This window comes from Podarcis liolepis, assembly GCF_965112155.1.
Source record: "Podarcis liolepis genome assembly, chromosome: 3".
NCBI lineage: Eukaryota > Metazoa > Chordata > Lepidosauria > Squamata > Lacertidae > Podarcis > Podarcis liolepis.
In genome coordinates, this window is record NC_139557.1 from 113829158 (window position 1) to 113849692 (window position 20535).

Here is a 20535-nt window from a genome sequence, read left to right on the forward strand (position 1 = left end):
TCTCTCTCCTCCCAATGCCATTTGAAACTGTTGGTTCTGATCCTACCCCCCTGGAGATGCAGAAACCAATCTGCTCCATCATCTATGTGACAGCCTTTCAGATATTTGATATAATGTCATCTCTTGCTCATCTCTTCTGCAGGCTAAATATATACAGTCCTTTGAGCCTTCCATGGTCTCCAGATGCCTTTGTTGGCTTCCTCTGGAGATGTTCACCTGTAGTCTGAAATGGAACGAAGCTGGATGGAAAAGGCCAGAAAAAGGCCACCAAAATGATCAATGTCCCTTGTGACAGAGCATGGTTAAATTGTGGAATCTGTTCCCATGAGAGGTAGTCTTCAGGGTGGAGATTGCCAGGGTGGAGATGGCCGAAATGGTATCTTTGGTGAACTAGTTTTGAAAGTGCCAACTGTTAAGGTTTGTTGTAAGTTCAATGCATTTTGGAACTGAAGTTGATTCTTCTGAAGCAGCTCACACAAATGTTGTTTGCAGGTGTCTGGACATATATAGAGGAGACATCTGCAAATAAAACATATCCATGCATGGGGACAGGGACATCCACCTATTCTCTACCCCCAATGTCCCAGTGTATGCCACCCCACCTGCTGTGTCCTTGTCCTTCCCTGTTTTAAGCAAGGAAGACCTGCAAGGTGGCTTTTACTCATGTTTGGTTCAATATGAGTAGAAGTCATCATGCAATCAGCGACTGTGTGTTGGAATTCTTTCCCCCGTGCTGCAGATATGTGGGATTGTTTCATCTCATGTCTGTGTGTTTACATTCCACAGTGTTGGATGTCACGGGAACAGAAGTTCAGATACGCTGTTTCCGTGATATTGCTTTTGCTTTTCTCTTCTCTTGCTGATGAAGAAAGTAAGAGGAGTCATGTTCTCTTTTGTCCTGTAAATAATAAACATAGTGCTTCGTATCCATGCCTCAAGACTCACTTTCACTGCCTGCTGATATCTGCTGATACTGCTTGCAGATGTTTACGGATATCTGTCGCACCGGTGGCTCGAGAGGAACATTAATCACCCGAGTGGCACTTCGAAGGGAGTAACACACCAGCCGTGGTGTTGATTTCCCAATATCTGGTTATGGGCCCAGAGCAGCGAGGCTTTTGTTCTGGACAGAGCTGTTTGCAGAGACTGTGCTGGACTCTAATGAGGTAAGTTGGATCAACGCCCAGATGTGGAGGCAAAAGGCTTTTCTGAGGTCTGGAAGCCGAACCTGGAAGCTGGCGGCAGCGTACACAGCTTAAATTAATGACTGCTTGCAAGTTCCCAGCAGCAGTTAAGAGCTGGGATGGATCACCCAGTGCAGGAAGGGGTTCCTTTCCCCAAGTTGACGCAGGGAAATTATCAGACCTGGTCAGTCTATGCGGAGGCATTTTTAAGGAAGGACGGGGTTTGGAATACAGTTGATGAGCCAACCCCAGCAGACCCTTCAGCCACTTGGAAGAGGGCAGAATCAAAGGCAAGAGGCTTGTTAACCCTTGCAGTATCACCTGAAGAATTAATTCTTTGAAGGGAGTAACACACCAGCCATGGTGTTGATTTCCCAAAACTGTGGTGATGTGTTTTTGGGAGAACACAACACTGCTGGCCCATCTCCCTGTTCTATGTTAAAGACTCAGATGTTCTTGATACTTTAGGGCAATGCAGAAAGAGCTCGGTTGAACTGTTTTGCCAAAAATGGCACTGTTTTGACTGACAAAGTGGGAGGCGTCTCTTCTAGGGTGGATCGGTGAACCCATGAATCGCATCAGGGGGCCAGGGGAACAGCTGGACCACTAACAACCTCCTTCTCCTTGCATAACCACCCCCCCCTCCTCATATCAGACAGTGGTCTGTCATGACTCAGAAAATGATGTTCACTGCTGCCATCACTTTCTGGAGGAAAAGACAGCTGACATGAACAATACATCTCTCTCTAAAAAGGAGAGAATGGGGATGGGCCATAGCTCAATGACAGAGCATCTGCTTTGCATGCAGAAGGTCCAAGGTTCATTTGCCAGCATCTCCAGATTGGGTTGGGAATGTTCTCTGCATGAACTGGAAAGCTGTTGCAAGTCTGTGCATGCAGTACTGAGCTAGAATGGATCTTCCTATTTTGCTAGATGAGTGCTCACTGGAAGGATAGATCCTGAAGCTGAGGCTCCAATACTTTGGCCACCTCGTGAGAAGAGAAGACTCCCTGGAAAAGACCCTGATGTTGGGAAAGATGGAGGACACAAGGAGAAGGGGACGACAGAGGACGAAATGGTGGGACAGTGTTCTCGAAGCTACCAGCATAAGTTTGACCAAACTGTGGGGGGCAGTGGAAGACAGGAATGCCTGGTGTGCTCTGGTCCATGGGGTCATGAAGAGTCGGACACAACTAAATGACTAAACAACAACAATAACAAATTTTGCTAGAATGAGAGTATGAACCCATTTTGACATCTTCTTCTTCCTCCTCCTCCTCCTGCTCCAGAGGCCCTTTTCAACCCTTGGGTAATAATGATCACTACAATTTTGATTAAGAACAGAAAACAATGAATTTCCTTGCCAAAGCCACTACAAGAAATCTTCCTGTCTTCTGAATACCAAGATGCCTTGCCCACACCACAGGTAGACCTTTTGCTAGGATTTACTTGCTCACTTTTCAAGAAATAGTACAAGAGATAGTACAAGAATACTTGGCTAGTTTAGATGTATTCAAGTTTCCAGGGCCAGCTGAACTGCATCCAAGAGTATTAAAAGAACTGGCAGATGTGATCTCAGAACCACTTTGAGAATTCCTGGAGAACAGGCGAAGTCCCGACCGACTGGAGGAGGGCAAATGTTGTCCCTATTTTCAAAAAGGGGAAAAGAGAGGACCCAAATAATTATCGCCCAGTCAGTCTGACATCAATACCAGGGAAGATTCTGGAGCAGATCATTAAGCAAACACTCTGTGAGCACCTAGAAAGGAATGCTGTGATCACCAATAGTCAGCATGGATTTCTGAAAAATAAGTCATGTCAGACTAACCTGATCTCGTTTTTTGACAGAATTACAAGCCTGGTAGATGAAGGGAACACAGTGGATGTAGCCTACCTTGATTTCAGCAAGGCATTCGACAAGGTGCCCCATGATATTCTTGTAAAGAAGCTGGTAAAATGTGGTCTTGACTATGCTACCACTCAGTGGATTTGTAACTGGCTGACTGACCGAACCCAAAGGGTGCTCATCAATGGTTCCTCTTCATCCTGGAGAAGAGTGACTAGTGGGGTGCCACAGGGTTCTGTCTTGGGCCCGGTCTTATTCAACATCTTTATCAACGACTTGGATGATGGACTCAAGGGCATCCTGATCAAATTTGCAGATGACACCAAACTGGGAGGGGTGGCTAACACCCCAGAGGACAGGATCACACTTCAAAACGACCTTGACAGATTAGAGAACTGGGCAAAAACAAACAAGATGAACTTTAACAGGGAGAAAAGTAAAGTATTACACTTGGGCAAAAAAAATGAGAGGCACAAATACAAGATGGGGGACACCTGGCTTGAGAGCAGTACATGTGAAAAGGATCTAGGAGTCTTGGTTGACCACAAACTTGACATGAGCCAACAGTGTGACGCGGCAGCTAAAAAAGCCAATGCAATTCTGGGCTGCATCAATAGGAGCATTGCATCTAGATCAAGGGAAGTAATAGTGCCACTGTATTCTGCTCTGGTCAGACCTCACCTGGAGTACTGTGTCCAGTTCTGGGCACCACAGTTCAAGAAGGACATTGACAAACTGGAACGTGTCCAGAGGAGGGCAACCCAAATGGTCAAAGGCCTGGAAACGATGCCTTATGAGGAATGGCTAAGGGAGCTGGGCATGTTTAGCCTGGAGAAGAGGAGGTTAAGGGGTGATATGATAGCCATGTTCAAATATATAAAAGGATGTCATATAGAGGAGGGAGAAAGGTTGTTTTCTGCTGCTCCAGAGAAGCGGACATGGAGCAATGGATCCAAACTACAAGAAAGAAGCTTCCACCTAAACATTAGGAAGAACTTCCCGACAGTAAGAGCTGTTCGACAGTGGAATTTGCTGCCAAGGAGTGTGGTGGAGTCTCCTACTTTGGAGGTCTTTAAGCAGAGGCTTGACAACCATATGTCAGGAGTGCTCTGATGGTGTTTCATGCTTGGCAGGGGGTTGGACTCGATGGCCCTTGTGGTCTATTCCAACTCTATGATTCTATGAAATCAAATAAGTGTCCAGTGGATCTCCTCAAAATTTCATTCACTGAACACTTAATAAAACACCCAGCTAGATTATTCCCCTTTAACACACCACTGTAATTCATTTTAGAGAAATAATGTTATCAGGTTGAGACATTAAAAAACAATAAAACTCCAGAATGGTTATTTTCTCCAGTTAATAAGCAGAGCACAATTCACTAAACTTGGGCATAATACGCTGGGAGTTTTATAAACGGGCAGTGCTTGGTCTATTAATTTCTAGACTAGCATTGAAATTCAGGCACTTGGCCAGTTCTCCCCACCCCTCCGTCCCCACTTCTTGGAAATATTTTAGATAGCTCTTCATGAAGCTTAACTCTGATGCTGTTGCCATTTCACTGTTTAGAGGAAACCTTATTTATTCAGCTTAGTATAAACTGCTGCCATGCCCGTGACCAGCAGAATCTGAGAACCAGGGGGATGATAGCATCTTTTACGGTTAAGGTTCATACTGTGCAAGGAGGCACTTTCATCTTCCGTTCCTTCTTCTCACCACCCTTGTCTGGGCTGGAGCGAGTGGTGGGTGAACAAGCAAGCAGGTTGCAAGGGTGAAGAGCAAAAGCAGGTACAAAGGGCTCTTGCCAGTGGGCCTCTCGGTGGGGTGTGGATCCTCACCGGATGCCCAAATGTGCCAACCTTTCATGCCAGCTAGTCTAACTTGATTCAAGCAAGCTTCCTCTGACCTTGGTCTGATCCAAGCTCCTTATGTTGAGGACCATTGGTCTACATTTATGCCAAATTGCCAGCTATTTACCGAAAATAATGACATGTCCCTTGACCTCTTCAGTTTTACGGTCCTCCATGCCCCAATGTGACTAAGGCAACCAATTAAAAATAATTGGGAGTCACTCCCTACTAGTGAGCACCAGACTATTAGAATATTCAGTGATGTGTCCCACGCCTTCAAAAATCAACAAGTTGCGCATTAGAAAAGACTGCGGTAATTGCCGGCTGCAACAGTGATATTAAGATTTGACAGTGGTTTATAGCCTACGTCAACGTGAGCAAAAGTATGAAGCACTGCTCTAATTGCCTTGGATTATAATTAGTATTGTCCCTTTCTCTTCAGTGACTAATGCAATGGGTGATCAGCCAGCTTGCCATGTTTACACCCGATCAGTAATGAATGTTTAAGTGTCAGTTTCAGTGGAGAGGGACTGTTAAAGTTTATTGGCATTGCACATGCTCTTTAGTGAGAAACAGTGGACTTAGATATGAAGACTATTGCAGAGAAGATTATATGCAGAGTGGATTTTATGAGAGGATCCACACCTTGTGCCTCTCAGTCTTTATTATGCATGCCAAGAATGTGTGGGCTTTTCACGCCTAATGCACACACACACACACACACACACACACACACCAAAACAAGCATCAGGGGTGGAGAAGCAGCAATATGTCAAACAGAGCTCCTAAGAAGAATGCTGCTAGGTTTTGTGGTTGTTGTTTAGTCGTTCATGACCCCATGAACCAGAGCACACCAGGCACTCCTGTCTTCCACTGCCTCCCGCAGTTTGGTCAAACTCATGCTGGTAGCTTCGAGAACACTCTCCAACCAGCTCTGTCATCCCCTTCTCCTTGTGCCCTCAATCTTTCCCAACATCAGGGTCTTTGCCAGGGAGTCTTCTCATCCCATGAGGTGGCCAAAGTACTGGAGCCTCAGCTTCAGGATCTGCCCTTCCAGTGAGCACTCAGGGCTGATTTCCTATAGAATGGATAGGTTTGGTCTTCTTGCAGTCCATGGGACTCTCATGAGTCTCCTCCAGCACCATAATTCACAAGCATCAATTCTTCGGTGATCAGCCTTCTTTACTTTGTGGTCCAGCTCTCACTTCCATACATCGCTGCTAGGTTAGATCAAATATTTATCTGGTCCAGCATCTTGTTTCTCAGTGTCCAGTTGCCAGTGGTCCAATTAGACCAGCATCCTGTTCTCACAGCGGCCAACCAGATGCCTGTGGAGAACCCTCAAGCAGGATTTGAGTGCATCAGCACTTTCTCCTCCTTTGGTTTCCAGGAATTGGCATTCAGAAGCATCTCTGCCTCTAGCTGTTAAGGCAGAGAATAGGATTCATGGCTAGTAGCCATTGATAGCCTTCATGAATTTGTCCAGTCTTCTTTTAAAGTCATCCAAGTTGGTGGCCATTGTTGCCTCCTGTGCTGGCATGTTCCACAGTTTATATGTGCTGCATGAAGAAGTACAGTGGTACCTTGAGAGCCAATGTGGTGCAGTGGTTAGGAGTGGTAGACTTGTAATCTGGGGAACCAGGTACGCGTCTGCGTTCCTCCACATGCAGCTGCTGGGTGACCTTGGGCTAGTCATACTTCTTTGAAGTCTCTCAACCCCACTCACCTCACAGAGTGTTTGTTGTGGGGGAGGAAGGGAAAGGAGATTGTTAGTCGCTTTGAGACTCCTTCGGGTAGTGATACGGAGGAATATCAAATCCAAACTCTTCTTCTTCTTCTTCTCTTCTTGGTTCTCAAACCGTAATCCATTGCGGAAGTCCGTTTGACTTCCAAAATTTTTGGAAACCAAGGCACAGCTTCCAGTTGACACAGGCACCCCAGAAACAATAGCCGACAGCCGCATTGGACATTCAGCTTCCAATTTCCCCCCGAAAACTTACTTCCTGTTTTTCAGTGTTCAGGAGCAGAAATGTTCGAGTACCAAGGCATTTGAGAACCAAGGTTCCACTGTATTTTCTTTGATCTGTCCCAAATCTTTGATCTGTCCCAATACTCATTGGATGTCTAGAATCATAGAATCATAGAATCATAGAATCATAGAATCATAGAATCATAGAGTTGGAAGAAACCACAAGGGCCATCGAGTCCAACCCCCTGCCAAGCAGTCTACTTGTAGTGATGTGAGAAAGGGACAAAAACTTCTCTCTATCTGCTTTGTCCATGGTATATTTAACTTTAGAAATGTCTATGATGTCGCTTCTCACCTTTACTCTAAACTAAAAGGTCCCATTATCTTAATCAGGGAGTTATCTCCTCCTCTTGATCATTTGCCTTGCCCTTTTCTGAATCTTTTCCCACTCTACAATATCCTTTTTTGAAGCAAAGCGAGCATAACAGAGTATTCCAAATGTGGCTGCACCATAGATGAGTATAATGGCTTTTATGACATTGGCAGTATTGTTTTCAATTCCTTTCCTAATGATCCCTGGCATGAAATTTGCCTTTTTCACAGCTGCCGCACACTGGGTTGACATCTTCAGGAACTCCAGAAGCAGGACATGAAAGGCAATAGCCATCTCCTGCTTTTGTTGCTCAGCAACTGGTATTCAGAGATATGGTGCCTCTGATCCTGGAGCTCATAGACAGCCATCATGAATAGAAGCCATGAATAGATTTATCCTCCACTCATTTGTCTAATCCCTCTTTTAAGCAATCTAAGTTAGTGACCATTGCCATGTCTTGTGCAAATGAATCCCTTAGGTTAATGATGAATGTGGGAAGAAGCACTATTCAGTCTATCCTGAATCTCCATTTGACTTGGTTGGTGACCCCTGTTTCTAATATTATAAAGAGAGGAAGAAAAATCTCTTCCTTCCTACTTTCTCTCCACCATGCATAGGGTTACAATGTGCAACACATCTCTCTTCCACATTGGCAACAGGAAAACAGCAGCCTCTCTGGAATCTATCGTTCTGGAGCAACTGTTTCAAAGTACTTTGTGCGAAAACTGAGTGCAGATTTATTCAGGCCAGATTTGGCACTCTGAACATTGTGCTATAATTTCTTTCCCCCTTCCAGAGTGCTGCTGCAGCAAAAAGGAGCCCGAATCAATTGATTTGCCATTCCATTCCATGCTCAACTGATCTAGTTTCAAGCTTGGTGACACCGGGACAGAACTTGCAAATAAATATTAATTTGACACCTGATTGTGGTTATGATCTATCGTTATTTGTGACTAATGTACTTTGTCTCTGCATCTTGTGTACTTAGTGAATTGCAATGCTGCGCACAAATTGATGCAATCTCTACTTATGCTCTAGCTGGGAAAATCTATTTTGCCTTTAAATCACATTGTATTGACTTTACTTTTGATATGCTCCATATTTCTCTCTTTTAATGCACTGCCTGTCTCTCCCGTGGAAATGTTGTGTTCATGTCTCTCGGTGCATAGCAGAAGCCAGTTAAAAGTTTGGACTCTTAAAAGGAACCAGTGCCTATCACAGCCAGTATGGCATGCATGCAGTAGGGACCCTAGAGAAGGGGTGCAAATTGCAGAAATTGAATTGCGTGCATTCTCTGGAATAAGTCCAAGTTGGACATGACTCCCCTAATTAGACATATAGCTGGGGGATTTGATATCCCACTTTATCACTTCCCTAAGGAGTCTCAAAGCGGCTCACAGTCTCCTTTCCCTTCCTCCCCCACAACAAACACTCTGGGAGGTGAGTGAGGCTGAGAGACTTCAGAGAAGTATGACTAGCCCAAGGTCACCCAGCAGCTGCATGTGGAGGAGTGGGGAAGCGAACCCGGTTCACCAGATTACAAGTCCACCGCTCTTAACCACTACACCACACTGGCTCTCAGGGATGGAGAAATAAGACCTTGGCTTTTCTTCCGCTCTCTCCCAAGTTTGAGGGTGCCTCCCTCACAAGATAACTCCCTTTGCTCATAGCTATTGATTGGATGGGGTGATTGCGTGAGTTTGTGTGCCATGCGATAGACTTTCCTAAAGGAAAGCCACTTGCAGAACATGTCCTGCACTTTGCAGGATTGTCGCCTCCACTCAAAAATTTTTGAGGCATCAGGCGGGCAGGCAGGTTTTCCCACCCTGGCTGTCTCTCCTTCCTGCCTGATGCCCTGCCCCATCAGACTGCCATAGATTGCTCTGGGACATCCAAGCCAGCCCATAGCAATCTGTGACTATCAGAACCTGACTCATTTGATGACCAAGTCCCTCCAAATAAGCTCAATTTGGCCCAGGACTTGACCAGATCCGATACACAGCCCTAAAAGTCACCATCTTAGAGGAAAAGCAAATTCTGGGTTCAGGACCATGGACACTTCTTACAGCTGAGACTTGTCCTGTCAGCAAGGGCTGAGTTTTATAGCAGTCAGGAAGTCATGGACAGGAGGCTCCACGATCCGAGTGCTGCCTCCTGGCCAGATAAAGGACTAGTGCTTCCCCCCCTGCAGCCATTGGCTCCTCATAGCTCTCTTGATCCCCCAAGGAGTTTGTGGACTACCCATCAGAGTAGGTGATCAGAGGTGTCTCCTTGGGGTTCAGGGTAGGCAGGTTCCTATGCCCCAAAACTTAGACAGGGCAGACCAGAGCCTGGATCCATTTCTCTCTCTCTCTCTCTCTCTCTCTCTCTCTCTCTCTCTCTCTCGTTCTCCATCATCTATCATCTATTTATCTATCATCTATCTATCATCTTCATCTTTCATCTTTCTATCTATCTATCTATCTATGATATGATAGCCATGATATGATAGCCATGTTCAAATATATAAAAGGATGTCACATAGAGGAGGGAGAAAGGTTGTTTTCTGCTGCTCTAGACAAGCGTACATGGAGCAATGGATCCAAACTACAAGAAAGAAGATTCCACCTAAACATTAGGAAGAACTTCCTGACAGTAAGAGCTGTTCGACAGTGGAATTGGCTGCCAAGGAGTGTGGTGGAGTCTCCTACTTTGGAGGTCTTTAAGCAGAGGCTTGACAACCATATGTCAGGAGTGCTCTGATGGTGTTTCCTGCTTGGCAGGGGGTTGGACTCGATGGCCCTTGTGGTCTCTTCCAACTCTATGATTCTAGGATTCTAGGATTCTATCTATCTATCTATCTATCTATCTATCTATCTATCTATCTATATTAAAGGGTTTGGTTTGGTTTGGTTTGTTACAATAGTACGTGCATTGTCTCTTTTTGGCCTCTGTGGAGTCCTAGTGGGGATCTGGGATTCCAGCCTGGGAATCTGGGATTGCATTCTAAATTCTTTCTGGATTACAGCTCTGATCACTCTCTCTGTGTATGTTTGGATTGACATCATTGTTTTAAAAGTGACCATAGCAAAAAGAGTCAAAGGTCCTAAGCAGAAAAGAAGAAGAAGAAGAAGAAGAAGAAGAAGAAGAAGAAGAAGAAGAAGAAGAAGAAGAAGACAATCTTTCTTGTGTGTGTGTGTGTTTTCAGAGAAATGGTTGAATGATTTGTGAATTATCTGGCTATGCAGTGCTGAAGGAAGATTCATTGTGCATACCGTTCCACATTGTGACTCGAAGGTTTCCAGTAAATTAAGGTATAACGCACAAAACACTGAAGAGTAAAATATATCTCATTTCATTTCATTGTATCAAATCATAGGTTTCTACGGGGCTGGAGTATATTCTGTTATCTTGTTTAGAGCGAAATGAATGTGTGGGTGTGTTTAAAAGTGCAAGTCGCTTTTACAGGATTATAAACTTTCATAAGGGTAATGAATGGTGGCTGGAGGGAAAAATAGCATTTTACAGATGGGGAACAGTGCGGCAGAAGCAATTTGGGCAAATGGAGCCTGGTTCCACCAACCTCAGGTAGTCCCTGCCTGCTTGCTTTCCTTAAAAGCAGTCGGGGTGGCTCTGGGTCCATCTACATTTGGCCTCATTGCCTTCTGTTCTAACTGTCCCATTGGGCACCACCCACTACTGGAAATGTGAGTGTATGAGATAGAGAGAGAGTGTGTGAATGTGTGTGGAGAGGGACAGGAGAGAGGGAAGCAGGGGCCATTGATCTATGCATATGGAGTTGGGTGTTGGGAGTTCTCATACCGGACCTCCCTGAAGTTAAGCTTTGGCCAATCACCTCCTGACCAGCTGGCCATTTTGTCTTCTCTGCAGACTTAGAAAAGCAAGCTTCCTTCTTCAAGGGTGCCATCTATTCTGCAGTGCCACCCCATCTGAACATTAAGTCAGCTGACTCCAGGCCAATCCCCACCCACTATGCTTTACGGTGCAAAACCCTTAACTTTAGACCGGAAGTGCGCACTTTTCTTTCAGCCCAAAAGCTGCATTACCTTCTCAGCAATGTGTGTGTGTGTGTGTGTGTGTGTGTGTGTGTGTGTGTGTGTAAATGCCAGTGGTAGGTGGGGCCCAAATAAAAAGTGTGGGGAGCAACAAACATATATTTTACCTTTGTGCATTGTGCTAGTTTCTACACACCCTTGCCCAAGACACTATGAGAGTTTAAGGATGTGTCCCAGTCAGGCAAACAACACTCAAGGAAGGTGTGAAGTAAGAGCAGTGAGTGGTGTGGCTGGGAAGGGGATATGGCTTGGGCAAAGTCCCAAGGATCAATCAGGGAGATTCGAGGGCCACATTTGGTGATATCTTGATTGGTGGCTGAACCCATAGAGAACAGATGGATGGACAGACAGAAAGTCAGACAAACCACTTTCCAAAGTATATACTTTTTTTGGCACATTTTTACCTCAGTATATATGCAGTTTTCTACACATTACTTGGCTGGAGAATTGCATCTCAAAATTCAGAGCAGAGTGAATTTTGGTTTCATTTCTTGAACGGTTTTGGAAAGTGCGAATTAGTAGATTTGCCTTTAAATGTGAACTGAATTTAATTTCTCTCCACCCCTAGCTACCTTCTCTCCCTGGCTTTTTTTTTTTTTTTGGTTGTGTATGTTATGATCTCTGTGTTGTAGAGGATTAGATTCTGTGAAGCTAAAATGCTACTGAGCTCCTTGCATCAAGTGCACCCAAATGTAACCAATAACTATGCAAATTATGTTTACTTTATGTTATTAAGTATGCAAATTTGGCATTTCGCTGAAACTCATGATGCTACGTTTCCAGTGGGGTCCTCACCAATGTAAAATTTAGTCATTCCTATATTAAACCATTAGGTTCTTCCCCTTCCTAAATGGCCTTCTGTGGTGGACCAGGCCTGTGAATGGAATGGAAAGCAAGGCATCTGTGAACTTCAACCTTGATCACTGATGGATAAGATTGAGCCTGGCAGGGAGAGATGTATATAATTGTACAACTGGGTGTGATTAATCTACCCTAATAATAACAGAGATTTATACTAGTCCCTGTGCAGTAATCTGTACAGAGTTAGCCAGATAACACCCTCTCCCATGAATAATTCAAGGAAATGAATTAGATTATTCCAGATCTCCTATGGGTAATATTTACATATTGGCTTAATATTGCTAAACACTCATCTTCACAAGCAGACAGCTTATCCAAGATAAAAGCAAACATGATGTATAGTTTGTGATCAATCAATCACAAAGTGATGGGTTTCCCCCGCCCAGTGTCAATTCTTCTCATTCTCCCACCTTACTTTATGAAATGACATCAACACTATCATTACCCAGCCTCACATTTTCCGTTTGAGGGCAAAAGACACTCTGCAAGGCATGGGATGGCAAACCACATACAGTGGTACCTGTCAGGAAAAAGCAGCAATGCAAGAGCGAGCTGCAGGTGTCTGCAAAGCAAAACAGAATGTTGATGTTTGGGACTGTACCATAGAAACAAAGAGGCAGTCTATTCACTGTACTGAGCACCGGATGTTAGCTCAGAGTGTCATCTGACCTGTACTGGAAGTACAGGGGTGGAGTTTTTCTCTCTCTACTGTTGGAGTCTGGAGAGTGCAGACGTGTTTCTCTGTACTGCTGTAATGGCAGAAATAAAGACATGTAAATAGATTTCTGTCTGTCTCTTTCCCCTCCCTGAGGGAAGCAGGGAGGAGGGAGGAATGGTGTGTCCCTCTCACGCTGAGTGGGATCGCCGAATGTGACCTTGCCTGTATCCTGCCGGGAGACGCAGACGGGGAGGTCAACAAGGATCTCAAGCCTAGTGCCTGGAGAGTGGCCAGTTACCTCTGACTGAGGCCTGAGAATCCGGGTTAAGTACTTAATTCGTTCCGGGGGCCTCCTATTGCTGCTGTGCCGCCAGAACACGATTTCTGTTCTCATCCTGAAGCAAAGTTCTTAACTTGAAGCACTATTTCTGGCTAAGCGGAGTCTGTAACCTGAAGTGTATGTAACCTGAAGCATATGTAACCCGAGGTACCACTGTACAGTTCTTTGATTTCTAATGCTATGGCAAAAAGACATCCCAGATGTTTACAATGTTAGGTCGAGAATGATTTCCTTTCCATCTTATCCCTTTCCGTTTTCATAGGAACTCAAAACCCTCAGCATGCTTTTACCTGCAATCCGGCGCCACCTGGCCTTTTGCCACACATATGCTGTTCTTTCACAACCTCCCTTTTTATTTCATGCAGCGAAAAAGGAAGGATGGAATTGCACCTTTATGGATCGATCCACATAAATTCTCAGTGTCCTCCTGGGCAGAACCACCCATTATCAGGTACGCAGGCCTGCTGGTGGAAAACAATGGCCCCATGTTGAGTGCTGTCATCTCCTTCTATGATGTGCGCTTCAGGGGCCTCGAGTTCTCACACCACATGTTTCCCTGTTCCCATCACTCTGTATCTCTGGCTGCTGCTGGCAGGAACGAGGAACTGCTCTGTGCAACGATGACCTGGCATGAGTTAAGCTGTACTATTAAGAAGAAGATGGGTGTCAAGAGCTTCTGGGACTCAGGTTGGCTGCTCCCTTGTGACGAGCCACTGAACTGGGTATTGCAGCACCTGGCTAGTCAGCTTGATTTATTTTAAGCATTTTTTGTTTACTCCACACTTCAGCCAAGAAGACTCCCAGGATAGCTTGCAAAGATCTGCAACAAGATAGTCCTTTCCTTCAGGCTTACTCTCAGGTCAGGTCCTGGACTTGCCTGCTTTCCCAGGGGTGTGACTAGGCCCTCCTGGACAGGAAACAGCTACCTTAATCCAGAATGCGGCAGCTAGACTGGTGACTGGGAGTAGCTGCTGAAACCATATAACACCGGTCTTGAAAGACCTACATTGGTTTCCAGTACGTTTCCGAGCACAATTCAAAGTGTTGGTGCTGACCTTTAAAGCCCTAAACGGTCTCAGTCCAGTATACCTGAAGGATTGTCTCCAACCCCATCATTCAGCCCGGACACTGAGGTCCTGCTCTGAGGGCCTTCTGGTGGTTCCCTCACTGTGAGGTTACAGGAAACCAGGCAGAGGGCCTTCTTGGTAGTGGAACACCCTCCCATCAGATGTCAAGGAAATAAACAATTATCTGACTTTTAGAAGACATCTGAAAGCAGTCCTGATTAGGGAAGTTTTTAATGTTTAATCGTGTTTTTAATATTCTGTTGGGAGCCACCCAGAGTGGCTATGGAAACCCAGCCAGATGGGTGGGGTATACATAATAAATGATGATGATGTCTTCTTGACGTCTGCCATAAGAACATAAGAAATGCCTGTCAGGTGGATGAGGCAATAGATCCATCTAGTCCAGCATCCTGTTCTCCCCGTGGCCAACCAAAGACCTCTTGGGAAACCTGCAAGCAGAGCCTGAGTGTAATAAGACTTTCCAGCAAAATAATTCAACTGCGTGTTTCATTTTCATTCACTTTGATGGGACCTAGTAATAACTGACTTTTGGTTCATTGGCTCTTTCAGTTCTCCTTCTGTCTTTACCTGCTAGCTAACCGCAAGACACGGCATGCTTTGGATGGGAGCACCAGACAGAACTTAAGAACTTAAGAGGAGCTCTGCCAGATCACGCCAAAGATCAGGCCAGTTAGTCCTCCATTCTGTTCTCACCGAGGTCAAATAGATGCCAAGGGAAGCCCCCAGGCAGGACCTGCGTGTAACAGCAGTCTCCATACTTGTGATACGCAGCAACTGGTGTTGAGAGAGAAAATTGCTCCCACAGAGGAGTTAGAAGTAACAGGTAGGTAGCCGTGTTGGTCTGCCGTAGTCAAAACAAAATAGAAAAATTCATTCCAGTAGCACCTTAGTTTGTTATTGCTTAGAATGACAGCTTAGAAGCATAGCTGTCAACTTTCCCCCCTCTTTTAAGGGAAATTCCCTTATTCTGAATAGGATTCCTCGCAAGAAAAGGGAAGAGTTGACAGCTATGCTTAGACGTTCCTCAGAAACTTAGAAGTCAGAAGTTCCTCATCATGGCTGATGGCCATTGACAGCCTTACTCTTCATGAATCACATACACACACGAAAGAAGGCATCCCTGTTCAGGGAAGTTATCAGTGTATGGGGTTGTATCGTGCTTTTATTGTTTTTTGTTGGGGCAACCCAGTCAGCATATAAAGAATTATAAATGATGATAATGACGATGAATCGTTACCTACTGACATGCAGCCCTTGCCCTTCTCTCCCCTCCATGTTACACCTAGTAAGTCAATGTCAGGGGTCCCTTTACCTTTACCTATTCCATTGGCCACCCCCAATCCCACCCCCCTCCCTACAGCATGTTATTTGTGCTATAATGCCATGCCACCATAGTTCTACACTTTCAGCTTTTATGATTAGGCTGTGATTGCTATGCTAAAATATTGTTCATTTTCAAGGGGTTGGTGTATCCGTATATTATACCAACAGGAAGTATGTGGGAGTAGCTACATCACAAAAAGTGGATACATTTTTCTAAGGCATTCTTGCACCATAGCGCATTAAATGTGGGACTAAAGAAAGCAACAACTGGTGAACTTGTAGTATAAATTGTTACAGGATTTTTATATCATCATTGACTAGTGGGGTGTCACAGGGTTCTGTCTTGGGCCCGGTCTTATTCAACATCTTTATCAACGACTTGGATGATGGACTCAAGGGCATCCTGATCAAATTTGCAGATGACACCAAACTGGGAGGGGTGGCTAACACCCCAGAGGACAGGATCACACTTCAAAACGACCTTGACAGATTAGAGAACTGGGCAAAAACAAGCAAGATGAATTTTAACAGGGAGAAATGTAAAGTATTGCACTTGGGCAAAAAAAATGAGAGGCACAAATACAAGATGGGTGACACCTGGCTTGAGAGCAGTACATGTGAAAAGGATCTAGGAGTCTTGGTTGACCACAAACTTGACATGAGCCAACAGTGTGACGCGGCAGCTAAAAAAGCCAATGCAATTCTGGGCTGCATCAATAGGAGTATAGCATCTAGATCAAGGGAAGTAATAGTGCCACTGTATTCTGCTCTGGTCAGACCTCACCTGGAGTACTGTGTCCAGTTCTGGGCACCACAATTCAAGAAGGACACTGACAAACTGGAACGTGTCCAGAGGAGGGCAACCAAAATGGTCAAAGGCCTGGAAACAATGCCTTATGAGGAACGGCTAAGGGAGCTGGGCATGTTTAGCCTGGAGAAGAGGAGGTTAAGGGGTGATATGATAGCCATGTTCAAATATATAAAAGGATGTCATATAGAGGAGGGTGAAAGGTTGTTTTCTGCTGCTCCAGAGAAGCGGACACGGAGCAATGGATCCAAACTACAAGAAAGAAGATTCCACCTAAACATTAGGAAGAACTTCCTGACAGTAAGAGCTGTTTGACAGTGGAATTTGCTGCCAAGGAGTGTGGTGGAGTCTCCTACTTTGGAGGTCTTTAAGCAGAGGCTTGACAACCATATGTCAGGAGTGCTCTGATGGTGTTTCCTGCTTGGCAGGGGGTTGGACTCGATGGCCCTTGTGGTCTATTCCAACTCTATGATTCTATGATTATTGCAGGAAGCTACAGGGCATGCAATTGTATTGACAACACAATCACATATAACTACCCCAAACAGTATCATGAGCACAAATGGTGATGAATGCGCAATAAGAAAGGACATCTTGAGGGGCTGGCTCCCAGCGAAGACTGTGGGATTTACTTTTGAGTAAACATGCAGAAGATTGTGCTGCAAGCCACATTTGTTTCAGTGTGATTTAGGCTGCAATCCTACACTCCCATACTTGGGAGTTCTCAGTCAGATTTACTTCTAAATAAACATGCAGAAAATTGGGCTGAACGGTCTACTTAAATTGCATACCTAGGAAACAGCTGCTTTTGAGACTTGGGAGCGGGCAAAGCTGAGATGTTTTTCAGCAGGAGAGAAGACAGACTGCAGTGCTCCTCTTTGGTTAATATCAAAAGCCAAAGAGTTGCATTCTATAAATAAAGGACGGCTCCTGTACCAAATGCATTTGCATGTATTAAATCACGATGCCCTAATTAAGGTAACACATTCAGCTGAATGCATAATAGAGTAACAGCCATACATAATTCGACTCACTCTGTGTGATAGATGGTTGGAAGAAGGCACGGCGAATGAACTTAAGACCGCATTTGAGAAAAGATTCCCATCACATCTTGAATGACTTGATAAGAGTAGAGCAAAGAAGTTGGCCTTTATAAATATATCAATAAAGCAAAAAGATGCTTACAGGCAGTTACTGAAGCCAAAATTATGGTGCAATCCTAACTTTGTTTAACCAGAATTAAATATGATGTGCCTAGGTAAGTGCGGTTAGGTTTGCAGCCCTAGACCTTATTCAGAGTAAACCCATTGAAATTAATGGCCATATGTAACTGAGTTTCATTCATTTCAGAGTCCATTGTCTTGATTAAATATTGTTGTTGTTGTTGTTGTTGTTGTTTAGTCGTTTAGTCGTGTCCGACTCTTCGTGACCCCATGGACCAGAGCACACCAGGCACTTCTGTCTTCCACTGCCTCCCACAGTTTGGTCAAACTCATGCTGGTAGCTTCGAGAACACTGTCCAACCATCTCGTCCTCTGTCGTCCCCTTCTCCTTGTGCCCTCCATCTTTCCCAACATCAGGGTCTTTTCCAAGGAGTCTTCTCTTCTCATGAGGTGGCCAAAGTAATGGAGTCTCAGCTTCAGGATCTGTCCTTCCAGTGAGCACTCAGGGCTGAGTTCCTTCAAAATGGATAGGTTTGATCTTCTTGCAGTCCATGGGATTCTCCAGAGTCTCCTCCAGCACCATAATTCAAAAGCATCAATTCTTCGGTGATCAGCCTTCTTTATGGTCCAGCTCTCACTTCCATACATCACTACTGGGAAAACCATAGCTTTAACAATACAAGGTTGTTGGCAAGGTGATGTCTCTGCTTTTTAAGATGCTGTCTAGGTTTGTCATTGCTTTTCTCCCAAGAAGCAGGCATCTTTTAATTTCATGGCTGCTGTCACCATCTGCAGTGATCATGGAGCCCAAGAAAGTAAAATCTCTCACCGCCTCCATTTATTCAGAGTAGACCCACTGAAATCAATGGCCATGTTTAACAGAGTTTCATTCATTTCAGAGTCCATTGTCTTGATTAAATATTAGTTGAATGCAATCGTATGTGTGGTTGCAGTTGAAAAAGGCAATCCCAGGCAACTTCATCTCTCCTTTGATGGCATGATATTACCATAGTAGGACATTCTTTCTGAGAGTTCACGCCCTTGCAAGCTGCAGCCAATGACGTAGCATGGGGCAGAGAAGCAAGGACTGCAATGATGTCGCATATTTTGTTGGTTACCAGGGGACAGAGGAGGGGGGATGTGAAGCTGCTATTTTTGGACAAAGCCATGTGTCTCTCGTGATGCCTAGCTTCTACCCAAAGCCTTGCTTGTCCGTTGTATTTCTTTTTTGTTTTCGTTTGTTTTGCACTGCAGCCGCTGTAGAGTTGCAGGAAAAATAAGATATGAACGACTATAAATAAAACACAATCCTACGAATGTCAACTGCTTTACATACATTCAACACACCAGTGCTAGCTTAAATTAAAAACGAGCAAAAACTAACAACCAACAATTAACTATTTTTTTGTTTTTATTATCATTTTCAGGAATGTAAGAAACTGCCTTATAGTGAGTCAGATCCTTGGTTCATCTAGCTCAGCATTTTCTGCACATGAGCAGGGGAATGTTTGGCAAAACTGCAGTTTTAAACGCAGTGTAAGGTAGTCTGTATGGGAGTATATTGTATTTAATTATGGGGTATCAGAGTTTTTAGGGGGTTAACCAGGCTGGGATAGCAGGCTTGTTGCTTTTTGAATGTCTGATGTAGATTTTTTCAGTTTCGTTGTTCTGTATGGGACAATGACAATAAAGATTATCGTATCATATCGTATTGTATCACTTTGGTTTTGTTGGACTCCAATTCTCGTCAGCTCCAGTCATCAATGCCAGTGGTCAAGGATGATGGCAACTGGTCTCCAGAAACATCTGGAGAGCCACAGGTTTCTCTGCCCTGGTCTATGTTGACTAGTAGAGGCTTTCTAGGATTCCAGACCCAACGCCTTTTCCAAGCCTACCTGGAGAGATCTAGGATTGATTGAACCAGAAACCTTCTTCATGCAGAGCAGATAGCCCACCCTATGCTATGGTTCTTCTCCAGAACACAGGAAGCTGCCTTATACTGATTCAGATTGTTGGTCCATCTGGCTCAATGTTCCCCAAACTTGGGCCTCCAGCTGTTTTTGGACTACAACTCCCATCATCCCTAGCTACAAGGACCAAAGCCATCAGTATTAAATAATAGGAAGACCACATATTCAGCAAAAAGTGAGGAGTTGTTCTGCAGTGAGAGATGATCTCACTGGAAGGCTACCCTGGTGTCAGGATGCTGCCAGTGGCTCCCGGCTGCTTGCCCAGGAAAGTATAAAGACAATGAAAGGTTTCTTACCATCCTCTTTTCATTGTCTTTACAGAGAGAGGCTATAGAACCCAGCCTCTTGGATAATAGCATTGTCCCAAGTGAATCTCCACCACCCCGTCTCTCCCACTTCCTCATCCGTCACTTCTACAGGTGCTGCTACGTGCCCTCTGTCTTTGAGTTGTTTGCTCTCCTACTTTCAAGGCTCGCCGGGTTCTGGGAGATGGAGTGTCTGGAATGCTTTCTAAAGACACTGTGTCCATCAGCTGTCAGTCTGCTTCTGCCTCCTCCTCCTCCCTGGAAGGGTCAGGATGGGGAGGCGGTCTCCACCATTCCTCCTCTTCCCAGTCCCTGATACCTGGACAGCTCCTGTAAAACTCAAATTGGAAACTTCACGAGACCACAGCTCAGATGTTGCCTTAACATCTTCAGACTGGAAATTAAATAGGAGTTGCACCTCTGTCTCAATAGCTATCTCTGTGGATATTTCACCCCTCCCATTGCGAGAATCTCATGCTGTTTTCAGAAAGGAGGGGGCGGAATCTGCTCATTGCTTCTTCCGCTCCTGCCTGACTCTGTAGGAGTCTGAGTGTTATCCGTGTAAAGATAAGATGACTGCATAAGAAACTCATGCAGTCCAGAAGCCTCCGCTAGTCTTTAGTTTGTAGTTTATTTTTAGTTTGCAGTAGCTGTAATAGAATAAAGTTAAGCTCCAGAGCTGTCATTCGTGTAATTCATACTCTGCTGTGCTCTGCTGACTTTGGTGCTGAGTTTGGTACTC

At 44.8% G+C, this 20535-nt stretch overlaps 1 long non-coding RNA gene across 1 annotated transcript; it reads left to right on the forward strand.

The window, feature by feature from the left end:
- Nucleotides 1-765: 765 nt before the first annotated feature.
- On the forward strand, nucleotides 766-16956 carry LOC310702993. Its single transcript, XR_014523873.1, has 3 exons — nucleotides 766-1166; nucleotides 13502-13587; nucleotides 16845-16956. It is a non-coding gene; the product is annotated as an uncharacterized lncRNA (long non-coding RNA).
- Nucleotides 16957-20535: the final 3579 nt, after the last annotated feature.